Source organism: Haematobia irritans, chromosome 1, assembly GCF_050003625.1.
Source record: "Haematobia irritans isolate KBUSLIRL chromosome 1, ASM5000362v1, whole genome shotgun sequence".
Classification (NCBI taxonomy): domain Eukaryota; kingdom Metazoa; phylum Arthropoda; class Insecta; order Diptera; family Muscidae; genus Haematobia; species Haematobia irritans.
Genome location: NC_134397.1, coordinates 265,927,884 through 265,947,946, shown reverse-complemented (window position 1 = coordinate 265,947,946; position 20,063 = coordinate 265,927,884).

Below are 20,063 nucleotides of genomic sequence, written 5' to 3'. Positions count from 1 at the left end.
GGTTGTATAAAAAGATATCAACATAACACAGCGAGAGAATGAAATGAGAGCAATTTCTGTGAAACCGCTTGTATGTTGTTTCGGAAAACTGTTTCATGATAAGGCCAAAAATTTAATATGCTTAAGTATAAATATTATTTAATTTGAATATTAGAATGAATATTCAGAACCAAGAGAATAGACATGTGAAAAAAAACCAGTAAGGAAAGTCTAAAGTCGGGCGGGGCCGACTATATTATACCCTGCACCACTTTGTAGATCTAAATTTTCGATACCATATCACATCCGTCAAATGTGTTGGGGGCTATATATAAAGGTTTGTCCCAAATACATACATTTAAATATCACTCGATCTGGACAGAATTTGATAGGCTCTACAAAATCTATAGACTTAAAATTTAAGTCGGCTAATGCACTAGGGTGGAACACAATGTTAGTAAAAAAATATGGGAAACATATAAATCTGAAGCAATTTTAAGGAAATTTCGCAAAAGTTTATTTATGATTTATCGCTCGATATATATGTATAAGAAGTTTAAGAAAATTAGGGTCATTTTTTTCAACTATTCGACTAAGCAGTGGCGATTTTACAAGGAAAATGTTGGTATTTTGACAATTTTTGTCGAAATCAGAAAAACATATATATGGGAGCTATATCTAAATCTGAACCGATTTCAACCAAATTTGGCACGCATAGCAACTATGCTAATTCTACTCCCTGTGCAAAATTTCAACTAAATCGGAGCAAAAAATTTGCCTCTGTGGTCATATGAGTGTAAATCGGGCGAAAGCTATATATGGGAGCTATATCTAAATCTGAACCGATTCCAATCAAATTTGGCACGCATAGCAACAATGCTAATTCTACTCCCTGTGCAAAATTTCAACTAAACCGGAGCAAAAAATTAGCCTCTGTGGTCATATGAGTGTAAATCGGGCGAAAGCTATATATGGGAGCTATATCCAAATCTGAACCGATTTCCACCAAATTTGACACGCATAGCTATAATGCTAATTCTACTCCCTGTGCAAAATTTCATCTAAATCGGAGCAAACAATTGGCCTCTGTGGACAAAGGAGTGTAAATCGGGCGAAAGCTATATATGGGAGCTATATCTAATCTGAACCGATTTGGATGATATTTTGCAAGTTTTTCGAGACTCATAAAATATTGAGATGTACGGAATTTGAGGAAGATCGGTTGATATACACGCTAATTATGACCAGATCGGTGAAAAATATATATGGCAGCTATATCTAAATCTGAACCGATTTTTTCCAAAATCAACAGGGATCGTCTTTGAGCCGAAACAGGACCCCATACCAAATTTTAGGACAATCGGACTAAAACTGCGAGCTGTACTTTGCGCACAAAAATACATCAAGAGACAGACAGACGGACAGACAGACAGACAGACAGACGGACATCGCTAAATCGACTCAGAATTTAATTCTAAGGCGATCGGTATACTAAACGATGGGTCTCAGACTTTTCCTTCTTGGCGTTACATACAAATGCACAAACTTATTATACCCTGTACCACAGTAGTGGTGAAGGGTATAAACAGCATATTTGTATTACAGAACAAGTATATACAGCATTAAGTTCGGGCGGGCCGAATCTTAAATACCCACCACCATGAACCAAATATTAGGGTTTCCTTTGAAATTTCAGGAGGGCTTGAGGACACTTCCCGAAGATAAATTTAAAGATTTCACTTATGAGGACTATATCAGATTCTGGATTTATAAGAACCATTTTTGTTTGAGTTTTAGAGGATTCATTAACATCTCTTGTAAGTGTGCAAGACAATTATAAAATAACGGCTTGATTTTAAATCTTAAATCTGTAGAAGTAAAATCTGGAAATTTTACATTGAGTTTCAAGCAATTTTCATGATCAGTGCGTCTTCTACACCCTCAAGAAGTGAAGTCGGTCTATATGGAGGCATTACCAAATGGACCGATAAAAACTTAATCCGATACACGTTTTCGTGAGCCTAAAATACCAGAATATTTACAATTTCAGGCAAATCAGATAAAAACTACGGTTTCTAGAAACCCAAGGAGTTAAATCGGGAGATCGTTCTTATGGGGGCTATACTAAAATATGGACCGATACTGACCGTTTTCGGCACACCTCTTTATGACCCGAAAATACCTCTAGATTTCCAATTTCAGGCAAATAGGATAAAAACTTCGGATTCTAGAAGCCCAAGAAGTAAAATCGGGAAATCGGTCTATATGGGGGCTATACCAAAATATGGACCGATACTCACCATTTTCGGCACACATCCTTATAGTCCTAAAATACCTCTGGATTTCCAATTTCAAACAAATTGGATAAAAACTACGGTTTCTATAAGCCCAAGAAATAAAATCGGGAGATCGGTCTATATGGGGACTATACCAAAATATGGACCAATACTCACAATTTTTGGCACACGTATTTGTGGTCCTACAATACCTCTAGATTTTCAATTTCAGGCAAATTGCGTAAAAACTACGATTTCTGTAAGCCCAAGACCCCAAATCGGGAGGTCGGTTTATATTGGGACTATATCAAAACCTGGACCGATATAGCCCATCTTCGAACTTGACCTGCCTGCAGACAAAAGACGAGTTTGTGCAAAATTTCAGCACGATTGCTTCATTATTGAAGACTGTAGCGTGATTACAACAGACAGACAGACGGACATCGTTATATCGTCTTAGAATTTCTCCCTGATCAAGAATATATATACTTTATATAGTCGGAAATCGATATTTCGATGTGTTACAAACGGAATGACAAACTTATTATACTCCCGTCACCATTCTATGGTGGTGGGTATAAAAAGATGTGAAGAACTCAAAAATTTCGTGGAAGTGAAAATTATGTGAGGGAAAGAGCACAATCTTCTTTGGGGAATTCTTCCAAGCATAAACTATTTTTGGACTCAAAATGCTTCCAAACATATAATATGCTCACATAAAACGAACATATTAATGTTTCGCCAGTATCCAATAATATATGTGCTTCCTGCAAAATATGTTTTGAACATATGTTAGAGAAGCGATTTTTTTGAGGGTGCATATAAGCGACCTCCATATTGCAATTCTGGGTCTCTACGAACCGTGTAAAAGTCCATATCGATTCGTAATTATTTGTAGACTTACCTATACATAACTTTTTTGTCTAATATATACCACACTGTTAGAAAAATATATTTTTCATATGTTTCGATATAAACAAAATGTGTTTCGGGCACAATTTTTAAACACAATATATTTAAGTGCAAACATGTAATGTTCTCAAACTAACACTAAATGTTTGGAACACATATGTTAATATGTTAGAATATATTATGTTTGGGGCATGCATGTTTCATTAAAATTATATGTGTGAATGTAAACATTTATAAATTTACAAATTTCGAGTAAACATATATATGTTGTGATATTTTATTCAGAGAGCGACAGAGAGAGAGTATAGAGAAAGAAATAGAGATAAAAACCGGGAGGGTTGACGAAAGATATCAAATTAACACAGCGAGAGAATCGAAAGACAGCAATTTCTGTGAAACCGCTTATATGTTGTTTCGGAAACTGCTTTATGATAAGGCCAAAAATTTTATACGCTTAAATCTAAATATTATTTAATTTAAGTCTAAATATTATTTAATTTGTGTATATTATAAAATTATTTATCGACCCACGATCTTCCTTTGTTAGAGTTTTTGAATTCCTTCCAAAATATCAAACTTTTATACCAAAACCAGTTTTTTATTACAAAATTGTTATTTTTGCAATAAAAAAATAATATTTTATCCAAAAGCTCAGTCCATTTTGTTTATATCAAGCACTGTTTCTGACTGTAAATCTTTAATAACCCACATTTCGAAGTTTCATTATAAAAATTTAATATAGTATAAATATAAATGTGTAAATTAAAAAAAAAAAAAACAATTGGTGTTTGGTCGGAGCAGGGATTGAACCCACGACCCTTTGCATGTACGGCAGACATGCTAACCACTGCTCCACGTTGCCAACACATGTATGTTTCTGTTAAATAATGTTATGTTTGCATGGGCTCGTGGGCGCTGCAAACTATGCTATATAAATGTAACTTATAACGATAATTGTCTTCTGGTGACTATAACAGCTACGTAGCTCAGTGGTAGTGTGTTGGCTTACAAACTGTATGGTCCTCGGTTCGATTCTCCGTCCAGGCGAAAGGTAAAATTTAAAAAAATTATAAAATTGAATAATTTCTTCAACATTATTTGTATTACAGAAAAAGGTGCCAAGAACTAAAAAATTTCGTGGAAGTGAAAATTATGTTAGGGAATAAGCACAGTCTTCTTTGGGGAAAATCCCCCAGGCATATAATATTTTTGGCTCAAAATGCTTCCAAAAATAGAATATGTTCACATAAAACAAACATATTAATGTTTCGGCAGTATCCAATAATATATGTGCTTCCTGCAAAATATGTTTGGAACTTATGTTAGAGAGGCGTTTTTTTTTGAGGGTGCACGTATGGACTAACTCACAATTTAGAAAACGATGTTAAGAAGTTTTAAGATAACACAACCCAAGTAATTCCATTGTGGATGACAGTCTTTCGTAGAAGTTTCTACATAAGATTTGGCCTGGCCGAACTTACGGCCGTATGTAGTCCGATCTCTCGATTTAACTTCTTGAGAACATAGAAGAAGGAATCTTTATCCGATTTACATGAAATATGAAATGTAGTGTTAATTAGGGGTCTACAAATAAATGTGTCAAATACGGTTTGTATCGGCCCATATTCTAAATTGGTTTTCATATAGATCCATCTTCCGATTAGACTGTTTTACTTTTAATACTAATTGACTTAGAAAAATGTTCAGCCCACTAAGGTTTAAGGTTTATGTGTAAACTTAGGACTAAGTGACTAACGTTGCCATTATCTTTAGTGACAATCTATTCGTGGCTCTTGGCAAATAATTTAATTTTAATTATACAAATAATTGTTAATATATAATTGTTTTTTAAATGGAATTGAAGATTATCATGCCATGCCATCCGTAGTCACAACAACAATTATAATAAAAATTGTTATTAATAATATTGAATCATTCTTACAACTTATCATCATCATCATCACTTATGTTATCGCCTCAATTCCTTTAAAGTTCCTTGGATCTGGGTGTCATCAACATTAAAATCGCTGGAGGTTTTCCATTCTCTTATTCATTCTTTTATTTTTCAATTGAATTGTTGGCAGACCAAGGCATATATGTATCTGCATATTGGATTGATACGCTGTTTTCGTTATTGTGAATTTATTTATGAAAATGCTGTCAGTGCGAGGAATATGATGATAATTCATTACTGTTTAAACTGCTCACTATGTATATGGTGAGCTTAGGATGGAAATGACACCACAGCTGCTACTAAAGCTCTCGCACTATGACTGACTACTTCGACTATGACTGCTTACTTGTGTGCTGTCAGCTTATCTTAATGATTAATTAGTTTATAACAAAATGGCATAACGAATTAAGGTGTCGAACGAACATACGACCAAATTAGCAAATTAAAATTCTCAAAAATTGCTTTCACATTCATTATTGGCCAATGGAGAATAAGCTTTATGAACGTGTATAGGAATAAGTTTTTTATGGACTTATATGGTTTGTGAAACTATTCAATTTATTTGCTTGATTAAGTGACCAAGATTATGGTTTGTGCTTACATAGAATATATATTCCAGGCGCCATATAATATATAATAACACATAGAGAAATATACGAAATCGCCTTTCCATGTACACCTGACTGTCCATTTTTTGTTTTTGCACAAAATCGGGGGCGCAATTGAAAACCTATATCTAACTACTATAGAGAGTCTGCACCCCAAGAAAAAATACTTTCCTCCGGAACGAAATTTTATACAAACGAAATTCCTCTTTTTTTATAAAATATGAAATAAAATATGAAAATAATCTGAATTTATAACAACTCAACAAAAAAAAAATTGGAAATTGTTCCATTAACATTTCTTAAAAAGCGCATTCCGGAATCTCTCAATCGATTGTTTTACACATTTGATGCATTTCCTTTGAACGAGTCTTACAAAGTTCACCGTTTTAAATAAAAATGTAGGTTTTAGATAATCACATTTCACAAAAAAGAATAGAAAATTTACAACGAATAGTTAAAATAAAATGGAAGTTCTTTTGAGAAGGGTGTGCACATACAAAAAAGTCAGTTCTTAATTCCAAAAAAATATATTTTGTTGTAATTTATTTTCAAAATTATATATTAAAAAAAAACAAGTAAGGAAAGTCTAAATTCGGACGGGACCGACTATATTATACACTGCACCACTTTGTCGATCCACATTTTCGATACCATATCAAATCCGTGAAATGTGTTGGGTGCTATATATAAAGGTTTTCCCTTCCCCTATACATACATTTAAATCTGACTCGATCTGGACAAAATTTGTTAGATTTTTTGAAACCTGTAGACTTAAAATTTGAGTCGGCTAATCCCCTGGGGTTCCACCCATAACGTTAGTAAAAAAACACGTATATACGGCCGTAAGTTCGGCCAAGCCGAATCTTATGTACCCTCCACCATGGCTTGCGTAGAAACTTCTACGAAAGACTGTCATCCACAATCGAATTAATTGCGTTGTGTTATCTTGAAAATTCTTAATATCGTTTTCTAAATTGTGAATTAGTCCATTCGTGGTATATATTAGACAAAAAAGGTATGTATAGGTAAGTCTACAAATAATTACGAATGGATATGGACTTTTGCACGGTACGTAGAGAGCCAGAATTGAAATATGGGGGTTACTTATATGTGGGCTATATACAATTATGAACTTGATATGGACCAATTTTTGTGTGATGGGGGATCTGTTTATCTGAGGGCTATATATAACTATAGACCGATATGGACCTAGTTAGGCATGGTTATTAACGGCCATATACTAGCACAATGTAGCAAATTTCAACTGACTCGGATGAAATTTGCTCCTCCAAGTGGCTCCAAAACTAAATCTCGGGTTCGGTTTATATGGTGGCTATATATGATTACGGACTGATATGTACCACTTTTGGTACGGTTGTTAAATATCATATACTACCACCACGTACCAAATTTCAACCGAATCGGATGAATTTTGCTCTTCCAAGGGGCTCCGGAGGTCAAATCGGGGGATCGGTTTATATGGGGGCTATATATAATTATGGACCGATGTGGACCAATTTTTGCATGGTTGTTAGAGATCACATACCAACACCATGTACCAAATTGCAGCCGGATCGGATGAAATTTGCTACTTTTAGAGGCTGGGCAGGCCAAATCGGGGGATTGGTTTATATGGGGGCTATATATAATTATGGACCGATGTGGAACAATTTTCGCATGGTTGTTAGAGATCATATGCTGACAGTATGTACCTAATTTCAACCGGATCGGATGAAATTTGCTTCTCCTGGAGGCTCCGCAAACCAAATCTGGGGATCGGTTTATATGGTGGCTATATATAATTATGGACCGATGTGCACCAAATTTTGCATGTTTGTTAGAGACCATATACCAACACCATGTACCAAATTTCAGCCGGTTCGGATGAAATTTGCTTCTTTTAGAGGCCCGGAAAATCAAATCGGGGGATCGTTTATATAGGGCCTAAATATAATTATGGGCCGATGTGGACCAATTTGTGCATGTTTGTTAGAGGCCGTATACTAACACCATGTACCAAATTTCAGCCGGATCGGATGAAATTTGCTTCTCTCAGAGGATCGGCAAGCCAAATTTAGGGGTCCGTTTATATGGGGGCTATACGTAAAAGTGGACCGATATGGCCCATTTGCAATACCATCCGACCTACATTAATAACAACTACTTGTGCCAAGTTTCAAGTCGATAGCTTGTTTCGTTCGGATGTTAGCGTGATTTCAACAGACGGACGGACATGCTCAGATCGACTCAGAATTTCACCACGACCCAGAATATATATACTTTATGGGGTCTTAGAGCAATATTTCGATGTGTTACAAACGGAATGACAATGTTAATATACCCCCATCCTATGGTGGAGGGTATAATAATATGGGAAGTATTTAAATATGACCCAATTTTGAGGAAACTTCGCAAAAATGTATTTGTGATATATCAGTCGATCGATATATATTTTAAGTAAAAGCAAATTGTAGTCATTTTTACAAGTTTTCGACTTAGCAGTGACGATTTTACAAGGAAAATGTGGGTATTTTGGCCATATTTGCCCAAATCGGAAAAATATATATATATGGAAGCTATATCTAAATCTGAACCGATTTCAACCAAATTTGAAATGCATAGTTACTATGTTTATTCTACTCTCTGTACAAAATTTCATATTAGTGTAAATCGGGCGAAAGATATATATGGGAGCTATCTAAATCTGAATCGATTTAACACACGTGACTATACTACTAACTGTTTTCCGTGTGCCAAATTTCAACCAAATTGGGGTAAAACTATGGCTTCTGGGACCATATAAGTGCATATCGGGCGAATGGTATATATGGGAGCTATATCTAAATCTGAACTGATTTCAATAAAATTTGGCATACGTTACTCTAGTGCAAATTGTTCTCCTTGCGCAAACTTTCAAGCAAATTAGGGTTAAACTCTGGCTTCTGGGACCATATAAGTGCATATCGGGCGTAAAATATATATGGGACCCATATCTAAATTTGTACCGATTTCTTTCAAAATCAATTCTATTCTGACCCAAAACGGGAACTTGTGTCAAATTTGAAGTCGATAGCTTGTTTCGTTCGGAAGTTAGCGTGATTTCAACAGACGGACATGCTCAGATCGACACAGAATTTCACCACGACCCAGAATAAATACACTTTATGAGGTCTTAGAGCAATATTTCGATGTGTTACACACGGAACGACAAAGTTAATATACCCCCATCCTATGGTGGAGGGTGATTGCCTTCTTTGATTGTAAGTTCATCTTCCTTTTTAAGGATTCTATATACAAAATGGAAACTAAATCAATTTCTTAATAAACCCTTACGACCACCACGCCACTGGTCACTACTGGAGTCATAGCGCCAACAAATCGTATTTGTAATTTTTGTTGATGTCTCAATTAAAATATCTTAACAAGTATCCCACTGCCAATCAGTTTCCTCATCTGTTAGCTATAGCACTTGAGCAAGTAATCTAGCTACTGGGCAAATTGTGATTTTAAAAGAATCACAATCTACAACTATAACTGAACCATAACAATTGATCATTTTAAAGATAGATTGCATTGCAATCAATGCAATACTTGCAGAACATTGGTTAGTTGGATCGATTGATGGCTTGCTCTTCGAGTTTGAGTTTTTTTTTTGTACTTTTGTTCTTTCTTTTATTGTCTCAAAGCTACGATGCTATTACAACGAAAATATAAATCAATTCATGTTTTACTTACATGTCAACATCACAATATACGTGGAAACAACCGAGAGACGTTCGGATATAGTCGGAGTCTAACTAAGAACTTAGTTAGCTTACGCTGAACTTTTGTTGTGTTATGTGTAAGTGCTCTGATTGTTTGAGATCATGAGAACATTACGATAATTATTTCGGAAAACTGTAGCAGCAGGAGCAGCTTTACCAGCAGCTTAATAACAAAAGAGTTCTTGCTTTGACAAGTCAGCCAACTACAAAATGTATTTTATGAATTATTCATTTATTAGAGCTTTAGTTTGTTACGTCTCTTTAATATCATACTCACACGATTACATGTGGTCCTACTACAAGTATAAGAATTTTGTTACTAAAAATGCATGGTTGGAAATGAGGGGATACATTGGTGAGGACACAATTTTAAAAAAAGATATAAGAGATTTAGTTGGTTGCCAAAATTTGGCGACTAAAGATATTCTTGTATTGATGGTAAAATAATAAAATAATTTTTATTTTATTTTTTTTTTCACTTTCATTTCATTTATTCAATTAATAATGAGCCAAGTCATACAGGCCAAATTGATTACATTGTTTTTCAAATGAAACTATATAAAACTATATATAGATTGGTTGTAGCAACCGAATTTATAGCCAACCTCCTTTTGGCAGTTACAGCAACTACCAAAAGGCAGTTGTGTCTCCCAACTATTCGGTCAATACAACTGATACAACATAAGCTATTGGCTGTGTAAACCGATGGCATAGGTTGCTGCTAGCTTCATAATTCAGTTGTGTTATCCAACCTTATTAATGTTAGGTTAGGTTAGGTTATGTGGCAGCCCGAGGTATCAGGCTCACTTAGACTATTCAGTCCATTGTGATACCACAGTGGTGAACTTCTCTCTTATCACTGAGTGCTGCCCGATTCCATGTTAAGCTCAATGACAAGGGACCTCCTTTTTATAGCCGAGTCCGAACGGCGTTCCACATTCCAGTGAAACCACTTAGAGAAGCTTTGAAACCCTCAGAAATGTCACCAGCATTACTGAGGTGGGATAATCCACCGCTGAAAAACTTTTTGGTGTTCGGTCGTGGCTGGAATCGAACCCACGACCTTGTGTATGCAAGGCGGGCATGCTAACCATTGCACCACGGTGGCTCCCTTATTAATACTGGAAACCGTATTAAAATAAAATTTTTTCCTCATATTATATATTTTATTTAAATATGTTTAAATATATTAATATACACATACATATTATTTATCAAATAAAGAAAGTGCAGCTTATAAATTCCGAGCAATTTGTTCAACACTGCTATTGAATGTTGTCTATTGAGCAATAAACAAACGGGATAACAGCCAAGCTAATTTAATTCCTTATTTAAGTGGGCACGGGTGATATATGATATATAGGATTTGATTTCTTCTGCGCTTTATGTTCTTCCTGTCTGTACCTCTGGCCGTATTTTTTACTTGAATTAAAATGTGTAATGTCTACACGTCTTCTTCAACTACTATAAATTGGAAATAACAAAATGACATTTGAAAAATAGTTCACATATCATTCGGTTATGAAGACCGTATGTACCTGATGACTACTGAATGACTGTTGTGGAATTTATTTATGGTTGGTCGTATCAACCGATTTAAACTAAAATTTTTTATAGATGAGACATTTGGTTGCTACAACTATTTGATTATTATGAGAAAAGATAATCTATTGACATGTTCGCCAAATGGTAGGCAAGATTGCAAAACGATTTTGAATATAGCAATAAGGTTGACACCACTGATGAATAATTAGAATAGAATTTTCATAACTACAACCGATATACAACCAATCTCTTCTCTGTGTGTATTTACAGTAGTAAGTTCGGCCGCGCCGAATCTTAGATACCCACCACCATGAATCAAATATAAAAGTTTCCTTTGAAAATTTCAGGGGGATTTGATGACAGATATTTTCCCAACCAGATCAGTTCAACCAGTACGCTTCCCACAGATAAGTGTAAAGATTTTACCTATGAAGACTACATCAGATTCTAAATTTATAAGAACCATTTTTGTTTGAGTTTTAGAGGAATCATAAACATCTCTTGTAAGTGTGCAAGAAACTGATGAAATAACGTCTTGATTTGAAATCTAAAATCTGTGGAATTTCATCCCAATTATTTAAATGATTACGAGAAGTAAAATCTGGAAATTTTGCATTCAGTTTGAACAATTTTCATGATCAGTGCGCCTTCTATACCCTCAATAAGTGAAATCGGTCTATATGGAGGCCTTACAAAATGGACCGATAAAACTAAATTATATACACTTTGTTATGGGTCTACAATGTCAGTATATTTTAAATTTGTGGTAAATCGAATAAAAACTAAAATTTTTAGAAACCCTAGGAGTTAAATCAGGAGTTTGGGGTAGTGGGCCATACACACACTACTCAGCACATTTAATTGTAGTTCTAGAATCTAGACCCCAACTCGGAGGGGCGGTTTATAAGGGGGCTATATCAAAAACTGTACCGATATTCGGCACACCTTTTTATGGTCCTAGAATACCTCTAGATTTCCAACTTCAGGCAAATTGGATAAAAACTACGGATTCTAGAAGCCCAAGAAGTAAATCTGGACATCGGCCTATATAGGGACTATAATCACCTGGGCCGATAATCACCATTTTCGGCCCATCTCTTTATTTTTCTAGAATACCTCTAGATTTCCAATTTCAGGCAAATTGGTTAAAAACTAAAAAAGCCCAAGAAGTAAAATCGGGAGATAGGTCTATATGGGGGCTATATCAAAACATGGACCGGTACTCACCATTTTCGACACACGTCTTTATGGTCCTAGAATACCTCTAGATTTCAAATTTCAGGCGAATAGGATAAAAACTGCGGATTGTAGAAGCCCAAGAAATAAAATCGGGAGATCGGTCTATATGGGGGCTATACCAAAATATGGACCGATACTCACCATTTTTGACACACGTGTTTATGGTCCTAGAATACCTCTAGATTTCAAATTTCAGGCAAATTGCATAAAAACTGCGCATTCTAGAAGCCCAAGAAATAAAATCGGGAGATCGGTCTATATGGGGGCTATTCCAAAATATCGACCTATACTCACCATTTTTGACACACGTCTTTATGGTCCTAGAATGCCTCTAGATTTTCGATTTGAAGCAAATTGGGTAAAAATTACGGATTCTAGAAGACCAAGAAGTAAAATCGGGAGATCGGTCTATATGTACGGTACTCACCATTTTCGGCACACGTCTTTAAGGTTTTAGAGTACCTCTAGAGTTCAAATTTCAGGTAAATTGGATTAAAACTACGGATTCTACAAGCCCAAGAAGTAAAATCAGTAGATCGGTCTATATGGGGGCTATATCAAAACATGGACCGATACACCCCATTTTCGGCACACCTCTTTATGGTCCTAGAGTACCTCTAGATTTTAAATTTCAGGCAAATCGGATATAAAATACACTTTCTAGACGCCCAAGAAGCAAAATCGGGAATCGGTCCATATAGGGGCTATACCAAAACATGAACCGATAAGCACCATTTTCAGTACACTTTTTGATGGTCCTAAAATACGTCTAGATTTCCAATTTCAGGAAAATTGGATAAAAACTACAGTTTTTATAAGCCCAAGACCCAAAATCGGGAGGTCGGTTTATATGGGGACTAAATATATCAAAACTTGGACCGATATAGCCCATCTTCGAACGTGACCTGCCTGCAAACAAAAGACGAATCTGTGCCAAATTTCAGGACGATAGCGCTATTATTGAAGGCTGTAGCGTGATTACAACAGACAGACAGACAGACGGACATGCTTATATCGTCTTAGAATTTCTCCCTGATAAAGTATATATTCTTTATATAGTCGGAAATCTATATTTCGATGTATTTCAAACGGAATGACAAACTTATTATACCCCCGTCACCATTCTATGGTGGTGGGTATAAAAATACAAAACACCCAATAGCTTACTCTTAAATTCCAAAACCGAAAGCCCAAAATGTCTATCTGAGTCGGGAATAAACGTATTCCATATGCGACAAACCCTAACCTCAAAAGGATATTGCATAACAATAGAACTAAAACGGGGACAGATCAATGTGTGGGATATAGAAGAAGGGCCAAAACTAAATCGGGAAACTAATAGCGATTTCGATTGGGAAAAAAGGTGCAACATTCTCGAAATTAATAACAAAATATGAAGGACACTGTGATAGATTTTGGATCCTGTATCTCTCACAATATTAGGAATTAACAATAACTTTGGAATGCCGCTATCATTTGGTCGAAAATGCAATGAGGAAAAAAGTAGGGTAACACCAATGCAACATATTTTTTGCGAATCGAAAACGCCATAAGTATGAAGGCGAATGATACTTAATGGGTTTGTAAAAGAAAGAGTCATTAAACGGAGTTTTACAAAATTGTGGAATAAACAAAAAGTCTGCCACATATATAGTTACATGATCGTGAGTGCGTAATCCATACACATATCGTACAATTCTGTTAAAAGAACGTTCCAATCTCATTAGATTTGTGCCACTTGTCCCAGAATATACTTCCAAACCGTAATGAATTAAAGGCAAGAGAAAAGCACTAGCTAAGATTTTACGCATCTTAATTCTTTTGGAATTTATTGTACCATGGGTTTGCCACTACCACGATGCTGACGACGTTGGCTTAACAATCGATAAGAACTCTGCAGAACCGATCCTGTGAAGAATAAGTAGATACAACAAAATAGACAGATGCGATGATGGTAACCAAAAAAACATTACTCGAATGCCCTCAAATAAGAGTGGACGGGCACGAGAAGAAGGACCTTAAACATCTGGGAGCCTACATAGAAAACTAATATACTATGAAAGAGCATTTTACGATCGTAACTGACATACCCAAATTCTCATTGTACAAAGATGTTTCGAAACCAATACTGCCTATCTATGGATTATATGAATGTCAAGCTTTAATATTCGTTTACAAAAACATAAATAATATCGGACATCAAACGATTGTTTTTTCTCAAAACCAACTTGAGTTCAATATGCGAAAACAATCCAATTTTCGAATTCCTACTTGTAGATTGGAAAGATGTTGACCTACCAACCCATTTCGAAGATATGGAACTGGATTAACTCCTAATCTGACGAGATAATATCGCAGCAGAAAATATTGCATTCGCCGCGGATACAATAGTGCAAGGTAAAATTACTCAAAAAAGTGAAACATCCAGGATATGTTCCTGTGGCACATACCAGGTGATCAGTCATTTCTATGAGAGATTTGCAACAATCTGTGGCCGAGTTGATTAACAAGTCAGAGTATATTTATTTATGACAACAGTTGCCAGGTGAATCATATTTCCCCATCTAGTTGAAGCCCCCATCGGTATAGAGAAAAGTGTTTCCCAAAGTATAATCCAATGTTAGTGGTCAGTACTTAAACCTGCCAACATTTTTTGAATTTGACGGCGCTTCTGAGAATCCCCACCACATCGAAAAAAGTCGTATACACCTTCAAAAAAAAGTCGCTTCTGTAACATATACCCCAAAACCATTTTGCTTCAAGCATATATATTTTCAGGATTGGTCCAAACAAAATATTGTTTGTATTGTTCCAAAATATTATGTTTCACCTTAGGGCATACACTGGTAGTAAAAAAAAATTTTAATGAAATTTTCTTTGTGTGGATATATTTTTAAGGTGCCAATTGATTACTTCCATTATTTTACATGCAACATACTCTCTTTCTAAACACATATATGTTTATAGGCTATTTCCAAATTAATATATGTTTGCCTCTAAGCCTATTATATTTACAAACATTTTATGTCCCAAACATAATATGTTCTAACATATTAACGCATATGTCCTAAACTAGGGCTAGTTTATGAACATTATATGCTTGCACCTAAAAATATTGTGTTAAAAAATTTGAGTGACAAACATATCATTTTTATACCCTGCGCCACACTGTGGAACAGGGTATTATAAGTTAGTGCATATGTTTGCAACACCCAGAAGGAGACGAGATAGACACATGGTGTCTTTGGCAAAAATGCTCAGGGTGGGCCCTGGAGTCGATATAGCGATGTCCGTCTGTCCGTGAACACATTTTTGTAATCAAAGTCTAGGTCGCAGTTTTAGTCCAATCGACTTCAAATTTGGCACAAGTATGTGTTTTGGCTCAGAATAGATCCCTATTGATTTCGAAAGAAATCGGTTCAGATTAAGATATAGCTCCCATATATATATTTCGCCCGATATGGACTATATATATATGGCCCCAGAAGCCAGAGTTTTACCCTAATTTGCTTAAAATTTTGCACAAGATGAACATTTAGTACTATAATCAAGTGTGCCAAATTTTATTGAAATCGGTTCGGATTTAGATATAGCTCCCATATATATCTTTCGCCCGATATGGACTAATACGGTCCCAGAAGCCTGAGTTTTACCCCAATTTGGTTGAAATTTTGCACAGGGAGTACAATTAGTAGTGTAGTCAAGTGTGCCAAATTTTATTGAAATCGGTTCAGATTTAGATATAGCTACCATATATATCGTTCGCCCGATTTACACTCATATAACCACATTGGCCAATCTTTTATTACGATTTAATTGACATTTTGCACAGGGAGTAGAATTAGCATTGCAGCTATACGTGCCAAATTTGGTTGAGATCGGTTCAGATTTAGATATAGCTGCCATATATAGCTTTCGCCGGATTTACACTCATATGACCACAGAGGCCAATTTTTTGCTTCGAATTAGTTGAAATTTTACACAGGGAGTAGAATTAGCATTGTAGCTATGCTTGCCAAATTTGGTTGAAATCGGTTCAGATTTAGATATAGCTCCCATATATATGTTTTTCTGATTTCGACAAAAATGGTCACAATACCAACATATTCCTTTAAAATCGCCACTGCTTAGTCGAAAAGTTGTAAAAATGACTTTAATTTTCCTAAACTTCTAATACATATATATCGAGCGATAAATCATAAATAAACTTTTGCGAAGTTTCCTTAAAATTGCTTCAGATTGAAATGTTTCCCATATTTTTTTACTAACATTGTGTTCGACCCTAGTGCGTTAGCCGTCTTAAAGTTTGAGTCTATAGATTTTGTAGAAGTCTATCAAATTCTGTCCAAATCGAGTGATATTTAAATGTATGTATTTGGGACAAACTTTTATATATAGCACCCAACGCATTTGACGGATGTGATATGGTACCGAAAATTTAGATCTACAAAGTGGTGCAGGGTATAATATAGTCGGCCCCGCCCGACTTTAGACTTTCCTTAAACCCAAACATATGAAAAACAGTATTTTTCGTCCGTGTAGGATATCCAAAATACGTCGGAAAAGCGCTGTCACTATTGAGAAGTTGTACCACGCCAAGTTACTACAAAAAAGCATCGCATGTGTGCAATATTTAGGTGCCCTTTTAGATAAATTTAAACGACGCCCACAAGAGCATTTTAAGATAGTTGTAAAGTAATCATTGTGGTCAAGTAAAAGACGATGTTTATTATACCCTCCACCATAGGATGGGGGTATATTAACTTTGTCATTCCGTTTGTAACACAAACGTAGACCCCATAAAGTATATATATTCTGGGCCGTGGTGAAATTCTGAGTCGATCTGAGCATGTCCGTCCGTCCGTCTGTTGAAATCACTCTAACTTCCTAACGAAACAAGCTATCGACTTGAAACTTGGCACAAGTAGTTGTTATTGATGTAGGTCGGATGGTATTGCAAATGGGCCATATCGCTCCACTTTTACGTATAGCCCCCATATAAACGGATCCCCAAATTTGGCTTGCGAGGCCTCTAAGAGAAGCAAATTTCATCCGATCCAGTTGAAATTTGGTACATGGTATTAGTATATGGTCTCTAACAACCATGCAAAAATTGGTCCACATCGGTTCATAATTATATATAGCCCCATATAAACTGATCCCCCGATTTGGCTTGCGAGGCCTCTAAGAGAAGAAAATTTCATCCGATCCGGCTGAAATTTGGTACATGGTGTTAGTATATGGTCTCTAACAACTAAGCAAAAATTGGTCCACATCGGTCCATAATTATATATAGCCCCCATATAAACCGATCACCAGATTTGACCTCCGGAGCCTCTTGGAAGACCAAAATTTATCTGATTAAGTTGAAATTTGGTACTTGGTGTTAATATATGGCCTCAAACTCCCATGCAAAAATTGCTCGAAATCGGTCCATAATTATATATAGGCCCCATATAAACCGATCCCCAGATTTGACCTCCAGAGCCCCTTGGGAGAGCAAAATTCTTCCCATACGGTTGAAATTTGGTACGTGATGTTAGTATATGGTATCCAACAACCATGCAGGAATTGGTTCCTATCAGACCATAATTATATATAGCTCCCATATAAACCGATCCCCAGATTTGACCTCCGGTGCCTTTTGGAGAAGTAAAATTCATCCGATCTGCTTGAGATTTGGTACGTGGTGATCGTATATGATATTTAACAACCATGCCAAAAGTGGTCCATATCAGTCCGTAATCATATATAGCCCCATATAAACCGATCCCGAGATTTGGTTTTGGAGCCTCTTGTAGGAGCAAATTTCCTCCGAGTGAGTTGAAATTTGGCACATTGTGCTAGTATATGGTCGTTAACAACCATGCCTAACTAGGTCCATATCGGTCTATAGTTATATATATCCCTCAGATAAATCGATTTCCAATCACAAAAAAAGTGGTCCATATCAAGTTCGTAATTGTATATAGCCCCCATATAAGCGTCCCCCATATCAATTCTGGCTCTCTACGTACCGTGCAAAAAGTCCATATCGATTCGTAATTATTTGTAGACTTAACTAAACATAACTTTTTTGTCTAATATATACCACGTATGGACTAACTCACAATTTAGAAAACGATGTTAAGAAGTTTTAAGATACCACAACCCAAGTATTTCGATTGTGGATGACAGTCTTTCGTAGAAGTTTCTACGCAATCCATGGTGGAGGGTACATAAGATTCGGCCTGGCCGAACTTACGGCGGTATATACTTGTTTTTTTTTTTTTTATTAAACATTTATAAATTCTTATAAATATAACATTTATACAACTATCACTTCACATTTAACATAATTTTTTGCATTAATAAAAGAATGATGTTGAGATACAAGCAGCAAGTTGCATGTTGTAGCGTCTATCAGCCAATTTGTTTGTTCTCGATGGGGACAGCGTGTCTGGAAAAATATCAGAAAAAACTATCAGTTTACTTCATTTGGAAATTCGAAAATTCACCAATATATTCACCAATATACCTTTCACAATTTTAAGCGTAATAACTATGTTTTCAGCCCTTGATTTTCGCTTTTATGTAAATAAATCATAATAAGATAGTTGCGCTTGGGGTTTCACAAAATATAAAATGGCTTTTGTAACAATAGTGATGGCAAAATACTTTCATGTACATTTTGTACTTTTTGATACGCGTACCCCATCGCAGTTGGCGATTGTTGTAGTGTCACTTACGAGTCTATGGTAGCGATGATGAGGGTACGTTTTTTTACAGCCTTTTTCAGTCCCTCCCTGAAGTACATCATTATAACTATCTGTCAAAAATTCTCTTGATACAATTACAGCTTCTACTTGTCCATCTAACAACACCAATTTATAGTGAACACTCTAGGTCTTATACTGTAATGATCTTTGGATTTATTGTAAAATACCAACAAGTTTGGTGGGGCTAGTTACTAGAATTGGCTGCAAGCTGACTGGTTGCTTGTCTGACTGGCTATCGATCTTTGAGGACTAATTTACATTTGTTAAATTATTTGTTAAACTCAGGAAAGAATGAACGAACGACGACTGCATAATCATATGGGATACACCACAAGTACTCCATAATGATTGAGATTTTTTTTCTTCACGTTGACAAGAGAAATATTAATAAATTGCTTGTAATTACTGTTCCGACAATAATTCGAATCCTAGAACAATACAATGTGGCTAATATGGCTACCTTCTTTGTGATATCGACCATAAGAAATCTACAACTCAACATGCAATTCATGGACGTTCGACAAGTTCTTAAAGGAAGGTGTGTTCACATTCAAAGATATGATTTACTAATGTACATGGTTGAGAACAAAATGAAAAAAAAACGAACTATAAAAATTTTTATTAATATAATAAGATGTAATTATTGACAATGTATTTACATTGTATTATTTCAATGGGTTTATATCATGTTTATTTATGTTGCACGTCTTTATATTTGAAATGAGAAGAAATATATATTATGAAATTTTTGCATGCAATTTAACTTCTTTTTTTTTTTGCTAAAACAAAATAATAACGACTTAGGTTATAAATTATATTTTAGCAATTGCAAAATTAACAAGATACTATGGAAAATGAGCTTGAAAGTAGTTCAGCTGGTAATAATTTGTGTGTTTAAGATGGCTTTGTTAATGATACTCCACATTAGAGTGACCGCAACTTATATGGGGCAAAAAAATGTCGGAATCTTGTTCGCCTTAACCCCACAAAACGAATCCCCTTCCAGATATTAGTATAGCCAAAATTTG